This window comes from Pezoporus flaviventris, unplaced genomic scaffold (assembly GCF_033815535.1).
Source record: "Pezoporus flaviventris isolate CSIRO_AGI_PZ_B2104156 unplaced genomic scaffold, CSIRO_AGI_Pfla_v1 ptg000037l, whole genome shotgun sequence".
In the NCBI taxonomy this organism is placed as follows: Eukaryota; Metazoa; Chordata; class Aves; order Psittaciformes; family Psittacidae; genus Pezoporus; species Pezoporus flaviventris.
In genome coordinates this window covers 10,033,931-10,050,434 of record NW_026892585.1, presented here as the reverse complement: position 1 = coordinate 10,050,434, position 16,504 = coordinate 10,033,931, and the positions used below count along the sequence as shown (strand labels likewise).

Sequence of the window (16,504 nt, the reverse complement as noted above, 5' to 3'; positions counted from 1 at the left end):
CATGATCTGTGCCAGCTGTGGTGAGCTCCTCAGACAGGCTCCAGCTCCTTGGGTGAGCTGTGCCACTGAAGCCACAGTTCCTTCAGGCAAGGCTTTTCCTTATCTCCGACACTGCTCTGTCCCATCATCTGCTGTGCAAGAGAAACAGAATAGCTGAGCAGCCTTTGGCTCCAGCATCACTGCAGGCAGGTAATCATTTCAGGTGTTGCATGGCGGTGCCAAGTTCTGCTGAAGACAGTACATGTACATCCGAGACCTTCACCATGAAGGTGTCGAAAGTTGTTACACTGGGGCAAGGAGCACCTCGAGCTGAGCTTTCCTCCTTTGTCCAAGGGCAGTGCTGGAGGGCTCCTCTGCAGCTGCAGGGGCTGTTGATAGCAGAGGTATAGACTCAGGATATGGGGCGACCTACTGGTTCAACATATTTGATGGCCTGTGTCCAGCAACGGTCAGATACTGGAGGAAACGTAGTGATGCTATTTGTCTCAAACAAGAGAACGCATCCCTTTGAGAGCCAGCTTATGCCCCCAGACGTATCTGATTACACTTAATTCAGCTTCCACATCTACAAAACTTTATTGTGCCCAGTCACAGTCTGACGAAGTCCTTACAGTGACCTAGCCATAAAATTTGACTTGATGAGTGACACTTTTTATAAGACCAACTGTTTCATTATGAAACTTTTGAGGTTGGAAAAAAAAGTCCCAAACAAATAAGAACATGCCACTATTAATAAGGCCGTCGGTGCATTTTTATGTATCCTTGTAGCAATTGTGGCTGCGTGTAAAAGGCAAGCATGCCTTGTGATCGTGAGAGAGTGGCTAAAAACCATGAGTCACACAGTCGAACCTTGTGACTTGGTAGAGCTAAGGAGGTCTCCTTAAAGCAATTTGTGGAAGAATTGGAGAGAAACGCAATTTTTCAAGGTCAGCCAAAGGCTAATGAGCACTCTTTCATAGCGCGATTGTATTGCCTGAATTTCTGTATTTCAAAGCCAGTCTAACTACTTTATTGCTGAAGCACTGTAACTGAAGAGGCTGCAATAATATTGACAAGTAATCCTGCCAGAATCTGAGATGGTATTCAGCATAATGTGAAACATTTTCTCCTTGCCTGGATGAGTACGGAACAAAGAGTTAACCAAATGTGTGGTTCCCCCGAGTACCACTTATCTTTCTTCCCAAAGGGCATGTGTACAGATGCTTTGTAAGTTGGGTTGTCAACAGCTGAGGCTTGTGGCCAGATTCACATGTTCTCCACCTTTCTGCTTGTGAGCTGCAGGAGACTCATCTCCAGAGGGACAGTTTTTCATAACTTAATTAGATTGGCGCCATTCGCACAGCTACAGTTTCAGGTTGGCTCAGCTTTACTTCTGCTCCAGCTCTCCAGTTCAGGGGATTACAGTAGCACTGAAATTGGTTCTGAACTAAACGTTTGGCAACTGCCTTGGGTCAAAGAGGCAATTTCTATTACTGCTGTTGCTAAATTAGAAAGAAATAAATAATCAATGTGTGGCCTTTAATGAGGGACTAAGAATGAGAGACAAAATGTTTTTGCAGCTCTCCGCTCTGTGTGTACATAGGAATACATTGCTTTTTTTTTTTCCCATGAATGACCATTTCTAGTCCAGTAAACCACTTTAGTTGAAGGAGAGCAATCTCCAATTGCAATCTCTTAGCGTGGATTTACACTATGCTTATTTCAGTGTAGCTCTAATTGGCTGGGAATCTGGATGGGCTAAGCAAAAATCAGCCAAAGAAGAAGTGTTCCCACTGGAGTTTTCTGTGGTTTAGCTCAACCAGTATAGAAATGGATCGGAGTAAAATCAGGGAGATTTTAGCATGGAGACAAAGCCATTCACCTTTAGCTGCATACTTCATACTAGTAAAGTGCAACTCAAGAAAAGGAGATTTACAAGCAGTGAGTGTAGACTGGAGGAAAGGAATGAGCAGGGCCACCTTTCCAAGCACTACACGTAAAACGGGCGCCTCCTGACTGCGATGTGCAGGTGTTCATTACAGAAAACAATCTACAACTTGAAGTATCTGGGCTCACTTCCACTCCATGTGAGCCACAGACACCCAAGCTCCTCAGTGTGGCTCATACTCTGTGTGGCCCGCTAAGGTTTTCAGGCTTTACCTGGGCAGTCAGTAGCTGGGAAGCTGCCCTCTTGTGACTCCTTCACCAGCCTCAGTGATGGATTGCAAATCTCTAGCAAGCAGTTTTGAAGAAGACACCTGGTAAATGGCACTTTAACAGGAGGAATAAATTAAAAGGCATCTGGCAAACAATCTAAAGGAAGAAATACAGGTGTTTGCAGAGGTGGACAAAAATGACCATTCCTGGTGGAGAGCTAATAAGAGAAAAAAAAACCATGTATTTTTGCTTCACTTCTGAAAGCAAAAGAAAACACAGACAAATCCACAGTCCATTTTTGACCTGGTACAAGTACCTGCAGGTAGACCTTGCTGTGTTCAACTCAAGATTTTTGGTGCAAAAATTCTCTCTGCTATAGTGATTAGAAGACTCTTTACTGTGGGTACTGATAGCTTTAGGACTTTTCACTTTGTCTATGATAGGAGCCATTTGTGAGCTATGAGGAAACTGGGAGTTGGTTTAGTTGCCTGTCTGTAATACTGAACAAGTACTTTATAAATGTATTCAACCCTATGCTTTTTTGTCACCTGTGTGGGGCAAGTGCTCTATTCAGGGTCTGAATTTTATAGGTCATTGCTGGATCTGCACGTATGCATCATTTGCACCGGTGCCTGACTCCTAACCCTAAGAGAGAACCTATTGCACTGATTTGTCCATAGGGGATAGGTAGGACCTCTGTGCTCCCCAGTCCCTTACCTGGCACACACCTTGTCTCCCTGGAATTCCTCTGTAATGGTGGCAGGGGAAGAGTGGAAGAGAGATGGGTGCTTTCGGAAGGCAATTCAAAGCAGATGCTTAATTTGGGTGCACTGAATCATCCCCTGCAGGAGTTTTTATCTTTCTCCATGGACCAGGGAGAGGTTAAAGAGACTGGCTGAGTGACTCAGCTGACTGCAGTTGGTGGTGAGAAATCTCTCCTCACCAAAGCCAATGAAAACATCAGGAAACAGAGCCATCCACTACCTCTTTAAGTAATTTATTCACCCTCACTCCTAACACTTTGTGCCAGCTCTCTCATTTGGTCTGGTTTGAGTTCTCCTCCTTGAACTCTTGTAATGGCTTTCTCTGCTACCTGGAGAAAGATTTAGCAGGGACTGTTTCCATCCTTCACACAGAAATCAAGGTGCCTCTGAATCTCCTTTGTGATGACAGGAATAAACTCCTCTCTGAAAGTTTCTCACTCAGATGCAGTTTTGCCATTTATTGTGTGGCTTTTTGGCAGATTTTTAACACTCCCTTGGCAGTCACAGCTTGCAGCCACAGCCAGCGGTCCAGGGCCAGAGAGCAAGGCTGCAGTGCCCCTTTTTGCCTCCACCCCCTTTCTCCTCCATCCCACATCCCGCTCCCAGCCGAGGTCAGAGGGATATGGCCCTGGGGTTCTCAGCTTACCAACAGCCCAACCATGCATTACAGACCGGTATTGCTCTTTGCAGGAAGGCTTGGCACAGCTCTCAGGCAGAAGACGACACTGCTGAATTTAAGAAGCTATTTCCTAATGCACTGGAAGATAGCTTGCCACCTTATCCAAAATAAATTCCTTTCCACCCCTCTCCTACTTGCAGAATTAATAGGTAACTATTTCAGCCTTTTCTGCATCAACATTACTACCAGTTTTGCAATTTCTGTCTGTCATTGCTGGCATTATCTTTTGCTTTTAATCTGTTTTTTAAACTCCTTGTTCTTCTTAAATCTGGGGAGTCTAAATATTTTCCCCACTGAAAGACTCTTTCCATCAAGGCCTTCCTTCTACGTTTCTGCATTTCAAAATGCCATCAATATCCTTTGCTTTTTCTCCTTTCTTTATTACCTGTTTGGTTAGTAATTTCCAGTTGATGCTGAATTTGGATAAGGTTTTAGCTTAAGCTACAAGCTTGATTATGGAGGGAGGGGGCTTGACTAGCTATTTGTCTTTAATTTTTATTATGCCTACACAACTTGCATTCAAATTTCTTGCATTCAGATTTTGCATCCTAACTAATTTGGCTTGTAGTTTTCAGAAACTTTGGGAAACTTCTTTGATACAACCACTGGTTTATTAATTACTACTTGCAAATCTCCTCTCTTGGCCCATACAGAATGTAATCACAGCTACTTCCAGCTCAAGAATCAATCAGCTGTTGAGGTCCATAGTAAGGTCATCTCCTTCTGTGTACAGTTGCTGTGTAAGTATTATCTGCTAGATTTAGAAACTCTAGACTGTTCACCACTGTATTAATGGGACGTCATAAATGTTTCTCTCAAACCCATATCACCTGTAACAACCAACATACTTTGTCCTCTTTTCTGTGTAAAAGATAACTGCTTAAGGAATAAATCAGCCTTTTCTTTTCCGTGGCCAAGTGATCCTGAGAGTTTGCTGTATTTTCTCTTGGGGTTTCTCTGTAAGAGAAGTCACCCAATTCAAGATTCTCTGCTGTCAGTGAGGCCTTGGAAGGCAATGGCTCAGAGAACACATTTGCCTTACTGCTTCTTCTGTTCCTGATGAGACTATAACATCCTGCTGTTGGAGGTTTTTCAGCCAGGCTAATGCCATTTTTAAATCTCATTTCCCTTTCCCAGTTGCCCCAACATTACTAATATGTGAGCATCTAAAAAAAAAATTATTAATTCTTTGAGTTAGTTCTCAGATCAGCTTAATTCATTTTGTTGTGCCAAATTTGAGATTTCTCTCTACTTGCCTTTTGTTGCTAATGTAAAATCATCCAGAAGATACAACCAGGAATCTCCAAGCCCCTTGGTCTGAGATACAGGGTAACCCACCAACTCCTTGTGCTGCAACATGTGTTCAGCAACACAATCACCATCAGCTTCATGCCAGCCAACACAGACCCACTATTTTCTGCCATCTTTAGTGTCAAAAATCTCTGTTGCTTGAGTATTTTTGTTTCTTCATCCCCACCCTGGCATTCCTGCATGCTTCTATGTGAAGAGGATACCTTTGACATAAGTTTCAATGCTTTGATTATACAAACAAGTAAACACCACTGATTGATTTAACTTTTTCAAGCTTTTCTCCTGATGTTTTAACCTAGTTTCAGACTAGGATTCTTCCTAGCACGATGATGCACATGCTGCTGCAATACACATGAATAACTAAGCCAGCTGTAGAATAAGATTTTGCCTTTTAACAAATATTTCTAGCCAAATAAGACTAGAACTTAATTGTATGAGCTTCTGAGTGAAAGAAAGACGCAAGAAAATTTTGTTTAAAACTATCATTACAAAGTATTTTACTGATTTTTAGATCTACATAGGCGTTTCTGTCGTTATTTGTACTTTACATTCACAACAGAAATTGTTGATTTCTTCTTTTCCTAGTTAACAGCTCCCTGCAGTTGTTTCCATGCAAATGATGCTTGATGTGAAGTGGAAAATCCAACTTTGAAACTGTCTGGAAAGGGAAACAAGAAACTGTCTGTTTGTTGTGGAGTCTGATTCAGTGAAAGTTTCACCAGCCATTTCTCAGAATTGCGTATTTCTCGTGAGGGCTTCATGTATGTGTAAGTTATGTTTCTTCATGTCCCCATTTTGTGCACTCAGGTTTGTGTGTGATAAAGAACCTGTTTTTCTGAAGGCAATTAGCCATCTAGCTTCTTCACTTGAGTTGCTTTAAAGTCCCATAGAGCTGAAGCAATCAATAACTATTAGTCGTTCCATTGGGTCTTTTGTTTTTAATCAGGCCCCCATTAGGAGCATGTGAACTTCTTTGTATTTCATTCTTGTTTGAAATAAGCCAGATATGAAAATCTGGAAGTCCTTTGCAATATAGGGCTTCCACTGTACTGCGAGTGCCCAAGATGAAGCCATGAAAAGAAGACAAAAGTATAAATGCTGGAAAACAAATCATGCTTTTTACCATTCTTGTGGTGTTTTAACCATTGAGAAGTTATGCCTAGAGGTAGTAGATTTATACTGATTTACCTTTAGCCTGGCTTTGTCCCCCTTTACCATAGTACCTGGCGATTGCCTGAGCACCTGGGCTCTTGAATGAATCATCTGCACTGGCTTCGGAAGGAAACCTTCTCAGTGCAATAGCAGCAATATCCGGACTGGCCATCGGTTTCTATTCCGTTCAGCCTCAGCTGATATATTTCATATGTTTTTGTAGCTGAAGCTGGGCCAGGACTTCTCTAGCTTTGACAGGAGGGCTAAATGAGAGCAGGGAATTTTATGTTCCTCTTCCCACAGCATTCCAGTAACCATGCAGGAAGTCATTGATCAATGGGATTTAGGCAGTGTGCACAAGAAAGGTACGTGTGTGTGGCCTGGTGGCCTTCGCAGCATGTGCTATGACGACACCACCCTCTGATTCAATAAACGGAGGGATAAGAGACGAGGTGGTAAGCCACACACACCACTATTATATGATGCATCTCTGTAGCCAAGCGAATGCAGTGTGGTCTGCTTTTAAAGCCCATTCTACAAGGCTGCATGGTTCTTACTAAAGCTATGGTTTAGATGTGGTCAAAGGAAAGAGATTTTCCTGGAAAGTTGCTTAACGTGCTGTAACCGAGGGCAAGTTCTCTGACCCAGTGGCTCATCCTACCCTGGGAGCAGAAAAAGGATCTGACCTTTCACAGGTCACTTAGGTTTGTTTTACTGTCCTGATTTGTGCCATAACGCAGGAGATCTCAAAAGCCATGTCATCTCCTCAGGAGGCTGCTATGCATTCAGGCCATGCAGCACAGGGAGGGTGGAAGACCTGGTATGCCTGCACACTTGAGCCAGAGCTGTTAGCAGGAATGGCTTTGATGGTTTGCTCTGCCCTAAATGAAGTCAAACTCGTTCCTAGGATAAGTTCACTGACCTTCCTGGAGCTGCATGGGAAGAGTATTTGTCATGTTAAATACGCTGTGGATATAGAGAGCGAGCCAAAAAGAGAGAAGTACTTATCCAATAAATGTGCATCGTTTGTTTGTAGTTGCTTTAGGGCATTAAAATTGCCCTGGAGAGCTCTTCTAGGCCTCTACCTGCCTACATTGTACCAGGAGCTGTTACGCTGCAAAGAAAACTTCACCTCAGCAGTTTGTGTGCGTTATGGAAGGTGACAGTTTGACTTTTTATCTTTCCTGTGCCCCAGTTTCCCATTTGGCCACAGGACGTGGCTCGGGGTAGGATGCAGCTGTGGTGAGGCAGACAGGGAAGGGGTTGATGTCAGTTCAGCAGCTCTGTCATTGCATGACTCGAAGCATAAACTAATGAAGTAAATCTGTTTTCCTTCTCTCTCTCTTTCTTATCTGTGATTTTCCACATCCAGAGGAAATGGAGAGGGGGAGGCAGCAGGAGGCTGTTATCATGCAGCGATGAGACAGGCTGTGGAGAAAAAGATGCTACTCCTTCAGCGCTCCCAAATGTGCTCCCAAATCTCAGAAGAGCTGAATATTTCAGCTGAAAGAGTCAGCCATGAAATAATCTTTTCCCTGGACACCGGAATAGTTATCATTATTGTACAGCATCAACAGTCCATTGAGCTGAACAGGGCAGCCTGTGCAGAGCTAGTGTTTCAGTCTGTCCACCTGCAGCACAGTAAATAATGGCGAGGATAGTTTACTGTTACAGAGGGATCGGAATTGCTGGCTGAATGGTCACAATCCAAGAAAATGTGTTTTAATTTAGCTAAATGAAAAGTAATACATCTGGGAACAAAGCGTTCACGCAGTACCTACAGGACAGGAGATTCTGCCTTGGAAAAACAGGATTATGGGGTCATTACGGTAACTACCTCCACAATAGCTGCTGGTTCAATGGGGCTAAGAGGGCTCAGCTGACTCCAGGAACCTAGAAGCAGATGATGAGATCTGGGGATGGCAGAAGCATGGGCAGGAGCAGCCCTGGGCTGCAGCATGAGGTGGTGGTCTCACTGGGTGTCCAGATCTTAGCAAGAACATAGAAACGTTGGGGAGGACCACTGAGACGGTGCCTGGGAAAATAAAAGCCTTTCTGTCATGAAAGGGTTAAAGTGCCACCCAGTCAGCTTTTCGAAGGCAAAGTTGGGTAAGTCTTTGTAACACTGGATCCTCATTGCAGTGAGGAGACACTGAAGTTACTCTAACTCAGCTGTATCATGAGGCCTTACTTCCTATCGGTGGGTTATGCTGACCAGGCAGGAGATGGTAAAATCACCTCAGGGGGTTACCTTAACAGACATGCCTGAATCCACCGTAGGAGAGAAACTCTCCGTCATGAGCATGTAAAGTTTGTTTGGGGATTATAATCTCTCAATTCTCATTCCTGTGCCTTTCTGGCATGGTGGTGGAAACAAAGCAATCTGCATTTCCTGCAGTCTGCTCATTGCTGCAGCTCTGCACTGAGACAGTGACAATGCCCAGCCTTCAGCTTTAAGATTTTGGGCCACAACAGGGCAGAGACTTTTCTTGTCCGATGCAAAACAAGCAGTGTGTTGTAGGGTATCACTGTATTTTCTTCACCTTCTTCTGAAGCACTGGAAATAGATGGGGTAAATGCTTGTGTAAGGTCTCTGCCCTTTGGACTTGCCCGTGATTGCCACCTCCCTGAGGTCTTAAATCACCTGCCAGAATTACTTGTGCACATTGCATTAGCCAGTTTGCTGCTTTGGTGTCTTCTGGTCTTTACCCATGGCACAGAACAGCTTCCCTTTCAGAGGACTGTGCTGCGTTAGTCTAACTGAAGCCTTAATGCTCAATGCCGGCTCTTCTTGACTGGCCTGTGGAGCACAGCAGCTACTGTCAGTTGGTCATAACAGGCTCATCTTCAACCCTGGGAGGTCAAAACATGACTTTGAAGAAAGCATCCAGTCATATCAAACAACAGGTCCAGAAATGTGGTTTTCTCTGAAGTGAAGGACGCGAGACCTAAAAACGCGCAGAGGGATTAAGGCCACCTAGGCAATATCCATAGGACAGAGTCCTATACTACTGCTGTTATCTTTGATCTGTGTTCTCTCATTTACTACTTCTGGAAGGGAAGGCAGCACCTGGCTTTCCCAGCCTTCCTTAATGACTTTCCCATCAAGCGTGAAGGAAGGTATTTCATGCTGTGGCAGGATTTAAGCCTTTGCACTTTGCTTCATCCCACCACAACCGCAGACCCGCCTCACCTCCAGGATCCGCACTTCAGCTTACGCGTGAACTTCTCCAGCTTTGCACCTTGGGTTTTGGATCCACGCTTTAGCAAGAGGAAGGCCAGCCGAGATGAAGGGGTCTGACTCCCAGCGCAGACCTTCCCAGACCGTGGGAGCGCTCCTCTTGCGCAGCTCTGACCTGGGCCCATCTCTAAATATAACCGTAACTCAATAAAATGTAAAAAAGGGACCAAGACGTGACTGCAACCTTCCATCCAACAGTGGTTGAGTTATTACCGCAGTTACATCACAGCTGAAACAGGTGCAAGGAAATAAGCCTCCCAAAAGTTTCTATTCAGGAGGGAAATGACTGAAGAGAGCAGAGGGAAAGGAGGAAGGCGGAGGTAAGGGTAGGAGCCAGGGGACAGAGTGGAAGTTGTTTCTCTTGGGATGTGGCCAACTTAGTAGCTGTCCAAACCCAGGAGATGGCTTGGATGCTCCTTCTGTTACTGTCTTTGCTTTTTCCCATTTTCAGGCTGCCTGCTACCAGAGAGCATGATAACTCCAGCATTGCGTTGCCCTCTGAATACCCTATTGCCTGGGACCTCAGCAGCCCGCTGAACCACATTTAGGCCTGATGCAAGCAGACACACATCCTTCCGAGCAGATTTTGTGCAATTTTCGAGGAATCCTTCAAGGACTCATCAGCTCAAGTAATTCTCTCTGCCCCAACACTATGGGGAAGGGAAGCGATTATGGGAAAGCTCATGTTCCTCCAGCAGCTGCAGTCGCATTGGGTGGGATTCATCTGACTAAACATAGATGTCTCCATCTGAGCTAGTCACGCTAGGCTTCCTTTATGGAGGAGAATATGGGGAAATATAGGCACAGCTATGAGTCATCCCCTCCCCAGGTCAGTGTCTAAACCAGGTCAGGCAAATCTTGCCCATTTCTCTTCTTTTCTTGTAAAAGGAGGTGCAATGAATAGGTCTGTAAAGTTATGTGGTGCCCATCCTCTATCTGGTGTCCAAACCAGATGATTTGAGCTGGGGCAGAAGGGCCAAGCTGTGGTGAGGGCATTGCCAGAAAATGCTGAGTAACCACAGCCCAGTGGGGTAAATTGGCTCAGATGGAGCTCATTTCACTGTGGGATAGGAGGCAAGGAGTGCAATGCGGGAGAGGAAATGGCCTAAGAAGAATGCCCATAAAAGTCACTGTGGGATGTCACCCTAGTGCCAAGACTATGTTTGTTTTGAATCAGAGCAGGTAGCTCTGCTTTTCTGTTTGCCGGCTAGAGTTACTGCCTTCCTGACACCACTGCAATTCACTACGTGACCAGTTACTTCCCCACTCCTGGCCTCTCCTTGCTTTCCACCTCTCCAGACTGCAATACAGTGGTCCCATCTTCACATCCCTGCGGAGCAGCAGGGTGCTGCTGAGTGCTCACACCCCCAGGCAGGCCTGGATCAAAGGATGTTCACCACTGATAGTGGAGCTCCAGTCCAGTGCACTTCCAAGTGCCACAGACACTTGGGCATCTTCCAGCAGGATGTTGGCTGTCTGCACCCTGTGCTGTGGCTCCTTGATGCCCAGCTCTGCCTATGTCCTCTCCCCAGCTGCCTGGCCTAGAGCTGAACTGGGTGTTGAAACAGAGGAGCGTTTCCCATGCTATGTGTACGTCAGGGATGCGTGGGGAAAGGAAGTGCAGCAATTGCCAGAAGCAGCAGTGAAGTTACTGTATGGTGTTATCATCTGATGAGAAAAGTAATGAAGCAAAAATGCCTTGAGCGTGCCGTGAGCCAGCTCCTCTGTCAAGGGATTACTGCTGAGGACCCTCAAGACCTTATGTGCACCCATGACTGTAACCCATGAGTAAGAGCGTAAAGCATGCACGCAAGGTAAATAAATGGTTAGAGAGAGCTGCTCCAAGTCAAATTCCTCCCCCCAGACTTTTTTCTTTTCCTTTCTCACCATTGAGACACAAACAAAAGCTCAAGTGATGTCATGGGGCAATGCATTTGGCAAGTTTCTCTCTGCTGCGTCCTGGTATGCACCAAGCCCATTTAGTGGCACTGTCTGCATTTGCCAGAGGTGGCACAGGCAGAAGATAACACCAGAGCCCGACAGTACAAAGCAGGGTGCAGAGGAGGGATGAGGCTTTTCATATCTACTGTAACTGCTTCCCCTCAGTGCTAACCTGGAGCTAAACCACTGGGACAAGTGCCAAATTCCATCTCCCTGCTGTAGGTCGGTGACTGACAGCGTGGGGGCTGGTGCTGTAGGGGCCTTTCGTTTCCCTCCCCAAAAAGTGACTTAATTTGCTTAAAACCAGACAAACAACCCCGTGTGTGTGTGTGTGTATGTGTGTGTGTTTGCACGTGCACATGACGTACTTTGGAAAGGAGTGCAAGTCCTCAGAAGCTGATGTGGGAATTTAGGACCAATCCTGAACTCAGGACTTGGGTTCCTCAGCCTCAGCAGCACACTGATGGACAGTTTTGTGCCAGGACTTTTCAGAGATCCCCTTTATCTAGTTGCTAGGCAGAACGGAGGTTCTGGTGCCTTTAACCCTGACAGAGGATTTGGTATCAAGGCAACTCCTTGCTTTGTGCTTGGATATTTCTGGGAAAGCCAGCTGGGAGGTAAGGAGAGGTATGTTCATTAAGTGCCTTCACTTGGAGTTAAAGGGCCAAGCACGCTCCTGCTCCTTCACCCTCCTACCAGCAGCTCACTGGGATGAAGAAAATGGTTAAAGGTGCTGCATGATGAGAAATCAGCCTGGTAATTGCATTACCCCCAGGGAGGGGTGGCTGCCGGTCACAGGTATCGAGGTACAGCCCTGGGTGAATGCTGGTTCTTGTTTTCTTGTTCCCTTCCTCTGGCCACGGTCCCTCTCCGGAAATAACATCTTTGCTCCTCATTCATTAATGCCCTGGCTGTGAGATTTGTGTGTTGGAGCCAAGTGGCACAATCTGACCTGCCCTGTACGATCAAAACAAGCTGTCCCAAATAGTCACCTCCCTGGCTGGAAGTGGAAGCACCTGGGGTGGGATTCCCACTGACCCCACGTGCCTGTACCCCATGAATGGGTTGGTACCAAAGCCTATTAATAGAAAAAGAGGAAGGGAAGGGGGAAAAAACCACAGCTCTTTTCCCAACAGCGCCTAGCTCTGCTTGGGCAGAAAGCCTGTCCCGTGCTGCTGGCACATTGCAGTGCATCACCCCAGTCATTGTTCAGCTTTCTATCATCTATACCTGTATATATGGGGGCTTTTTGGCTGCAGAGACCCCACAGAGCTGAGCCCTCTGTGTCACCCCAGCAGTATGTTTGCCTCACGCCGAGGTGACCAGCCTGTATACAGATTTGCTACAAGGCTCATCCTCTTTGTCCCTTGCTTGCAGCGGCTCGGCTAAGAAGCCTGAAGCTTTCCTGAAGGTGACGAGGGGCAACAGCTGAAACCGCGGATCTGCTTCCTCCACTGAGAAATACATCCAGAAATGTTTCACTATTGCAGCCCACTGGAAAAGAGCTGGCCTGGGCCCCGCTCAGCTCTGGGCTTGCAGCACTCCGAGAGCTGAGCAGGCATGGAGGCACTCTCGCTTTAAGGATTGATTTCCTAAGTGAACTGTCAACTCCCGGTGGCTAGAAAAATCTGCAAACAATTTCTAGTCACTGAACAAAGCAAATCCTTGTCCTGTGCTGTAATAGTTCGTTATTAAATAAAGGACCCTTTGTTAGGCTATAAGAAACGGCGTGCACTCCGCCGCGCTTCGCAGTGTGCCTTGGTGTGGCTTTGCAATGATGTAAAATTGTGTATTTCGTGTCCTGTGAAAAGAGACAGAGCGGGTTAGTTTGGTATCTGTAGCACAGGGTGAAGCAATGATCACAGCACAGCTCAGATGATAGAACTTTATTGTTGATGCATTTGATTCATGATCCTATGAGGAGACCCCGAGACCGGACTTTCCTTTGTAACAGGGTAAATCAGGAACAACGTGGGTGGAATTACTAGTGAGGAGAGAGAGGGATAACTTTAGCAGCTGGAAATCCTACAAGTTGTGTTACTTACTGGGCTATCTTTTTGCAGTTCTAGGCTTAAATGAGTCAAACGGAATCAAAGGGCATCAGTGTTTACCCATCCAGGAAAGCAGATGTGATTCCAGCTCCCTCCTTTCTTTTGCTCTTCACCCAGCAAGCTGCCAGTCATCTGCCAGTATCTGCCCTACAGCTGCAGAGCCCCAATACGCCGCTCAGCATCTGCTTGTGTTGACTGTTAGTGTCACTCTGTGATAGACCCGGCTGTGGCACAGGCATGGCAACCATAAGCCCTTTGCTTGTGCTAGAGGGGTAAGGGGATCAGACCTTGCTTCACACAGAACTGAATCCACATGGTCCAAAATGCTTCCCCTGCTGCAGCTTTGAGGCATGGGATCTTCTTCTCCCTGCCAGCACACAGGCCCTTAGGCTTGAACTCTGCTAAACTCAGTGTTTTCCTTTGCATGTCATTCAAACACATTCTGCCAGGCTGTGACCTGTCAACCAAACCAGTCATAGAATCACAGACTGCTTTGGGTTGGAAGGGACCTTAAAGCTCATCCAGTTCCAATCCCCTGCCATGGGCAGGGACACCTTCCACTAGAGCAGCTTGCTCCAAGCCCCTGTGTCCAAGCTGGCCTTGAACACTGCCAGGGATGGGGCAGCCACAGCTTCTCTGGGCACCCTGTGCCAGCGCCTCAGCGCCCTCACAGGGAAGAATTTCTTCCTAATGTCTGACCTCAATCTGCCCTCTGTCAGGTTAAAGCCACTCCCCTTGTCCTGTCACTACAGGCCCTTGTCCAAAGCCCCTCTCCTGGTTTCCTGTAGCTCCTTTAGGCACTGGAGCTGCTCTAAGGTCTCCCCTTCAGGAGCCTTCTCTTCTCCAGGCTGACCCAGCCCAGCTCTCTCAGCCCGGCTCCAGAGCAGAGCTGCCCCAGCCCTCACAGCATCTCTGTGGCCTCCTCTGGGCTCGCTCAGCAGTTCCAGACAGACCATCATACAAGCTTGCATGCCTCGTTGTTTTTTTTCTTGTGATGTTTTCCACAGGGTTGGCAGCTCATGAGCAGGGCTGTAGTTTTCCTGCTCCTTCCTTCCTGCTACTTTACATAAGGCAGTTGCTATCAATTCCCTGCTCTGCTGGCCAGCAGCCAGCTCAGGTAGTTGCACTCAGCCCTTCCAGAGAAAAACCATGTTTTTCCTTACTTACCACCTCCAAATGCTGTTTAGAGCATCTGCAAGAAGCTTCTACGTATCTTCCAGACTCATCTTGGTGGCAGAGCCACTGCTGCTGCTACTGCAAGGCAGTGGGAGGTTTGCTAAAATGCCCCATTCACTTGTTCTGATGCTCCCAGGGACAAAAGGGAGGTTAAAGGCACTGATGTCCCCCAGCCAGACTCCAGCATCACTTTCCCCCGTGCTCCTGTTGGTTTTACCCTTGCTGGTGTTTGGCCATCTGTAAAGGCAGGCAGGAAACTGGCAGTGGAGGCTGGAGAGGTCTCACCCCCAGGACCGTGCGGCTGAAGCCTTGCTAGGTCTACATCTTGGGTGCAGCCCAGCAGTGATGCCAGCGAGGGCATGAGAAGCACATCACTACCCTGCATTACAAAGGCTCTCACTTCCCAGCAGTCCCCAGCAGAGCCCGTGGCGAGCGGGATGCCTTGTCCATCAGCCGGGACGGCACTGCACAGTGAGCAGGGTCTCCCACAGCGTGGCAGCACTGAACTGCTCATACACCTCAGTGGTCCCAAACGCGGCTCTTCCTCCGCTGCTTCCAACTCTGCGAGCTTCCCTGTGGCCCAGGGGAGCAGCACAGGTCTAGGGGAGACAGGCTCACTGCTGAGCCCTCGGAGGCCAATAGTGACAGGTGAATTAGAAGCCAGAAAGCCAAAGGTGTGATGGAGTTGAAGAGACGTGTGTGATGCTGAGCAGCGCAGCAACACCGCCACAGTGCAAACCAGGCACCCGGCCTCGCTCCCGAGTGGCAGGATGAAGACAAGGCAAACCCCTTCCCTCCTGCCATCAAACTCTGCTGCAAACAAGGCTGCTCGCACCAAACCCCCACACAGGCACCCGGACCACCAAGGACTTTAACTGGGGATGGAGGCTGGCCGGGCTCTGCAGGACGTGTGCTACGTGTCAGTGCCGTGTTCCCAGCTCCCTTGGCTTCCCGGCCCTCCTGGGGTCGGGATTGCATTGCCACACATCCCACACGGCGCCCAGGGGATTTTCCTGGGAGGCAACTGGCTCGTCCTTCCGCTTTTGCCATTTGTTTACCTTTCAGGAGGTTTTCCCTTTCACTCCTCCCCTGATGTAAGCTGGAGCTGGGATTTTCCAGCCGTGGGAGCAGGGTGGCACTGGTCTACTCCCTGCTTTAGCCACCCTACCTAGACCCAAGAGCCAGGAGCTGAGGTCCAGCTCGCTGGCAGCAGCAGTGGTGAGGCAGCTGTGGTGCTCACCTCCCAAGGGCCTCAGATGTGCTTTTTGGAGCCCTCCTGCACTGCAAATATCATGATAAGGTCCCTGGAGAGACCTTACTTAAAAATGGGGAGACTCAAAACCCAGAATGCACCCCCAATTTGAAACTGTTGCTGGCCCCATCGCTGCTGCGTGCATGCGGTGGCTCTAAAATGGCCAAACGCTGTCTTTCTGTTTTTCTCCCCCTAAATATGATGTTTTCATTGCAGTGGACCAGCACTTACCAGCAAAAAGCCTTTGACCAAATAATCCTGTCCAGCGAACACACCACAGTGGCACCAGCAAATCTGAGCAGTGCCACCATCTAGGCTACTCTGGGAACAGAGTTTGGGGTTTTGAGGTTCTCTGGTTTTAAGTAAGTTTAGAGCAAGGCCAACCAGGCATGGGCTGACTTTCCTGTGTCCATTTGGGTCTCTTAAAGCAAGGAAATTTGCATCCAAAACTGCTGATGATGTCCTGAACCCCCAAAGTTTTCAGGACAATATTGACATAAAACTCATCACTTGGTGCAGGACAGAAGAAAAGAAAGCCTATCACTCTGCAGCCTGCTCTCCTGAGGGAAAACACTAGTTTTGAGAACATGCACAAAGAAAGGATGATCTACATTTAACTGGATGATCTATATTTAACCGGATAAATCAAAGCCTTTATGCTTGCTTCAGGACTGTTCGTGACTGGCAGCTCCCCCACAACGAGAAATCCAAGGGGATTCTGTGATGGCCTGGGGTTTATGCACAATGGGGCCCTTTGCACCAGTGCTTCTAAGCAAAGCTTGGCAGAGGTTTGCACACAAG

The 16,504-nt window shown here is 47.4% G+C and overlaps 1 long non-coding RNA gene across 2 annotated transcripts in view; it reads left to right on the top strand.

Annotated features, from left to right (window-relative positions):
• The window catches only part of LOC133274997 (uncharacterized), a 170,031-nt gene extending 158,913 nt beyond the window's left edge, over positions 1 to 11,118 (top strand). Inside the window, exon 3 of one of the 2 annotated variants that reach the window (XR_009745359.1) lies at positions 9,735 to 11,118. This is a non-coding gene — a long non-coding RNA (uncharacterized LOC133274997). Of the gene's footprint in view, positions 1 to 3,590; positions 3,790 to 9,734 lie in introns of those variants that run through there. The other variant, XR_009745358.1, reaches the window with a different exon arrangement.
• Positions 11,119 to 16,504: the final 5,386 nt, after the last annotated feature.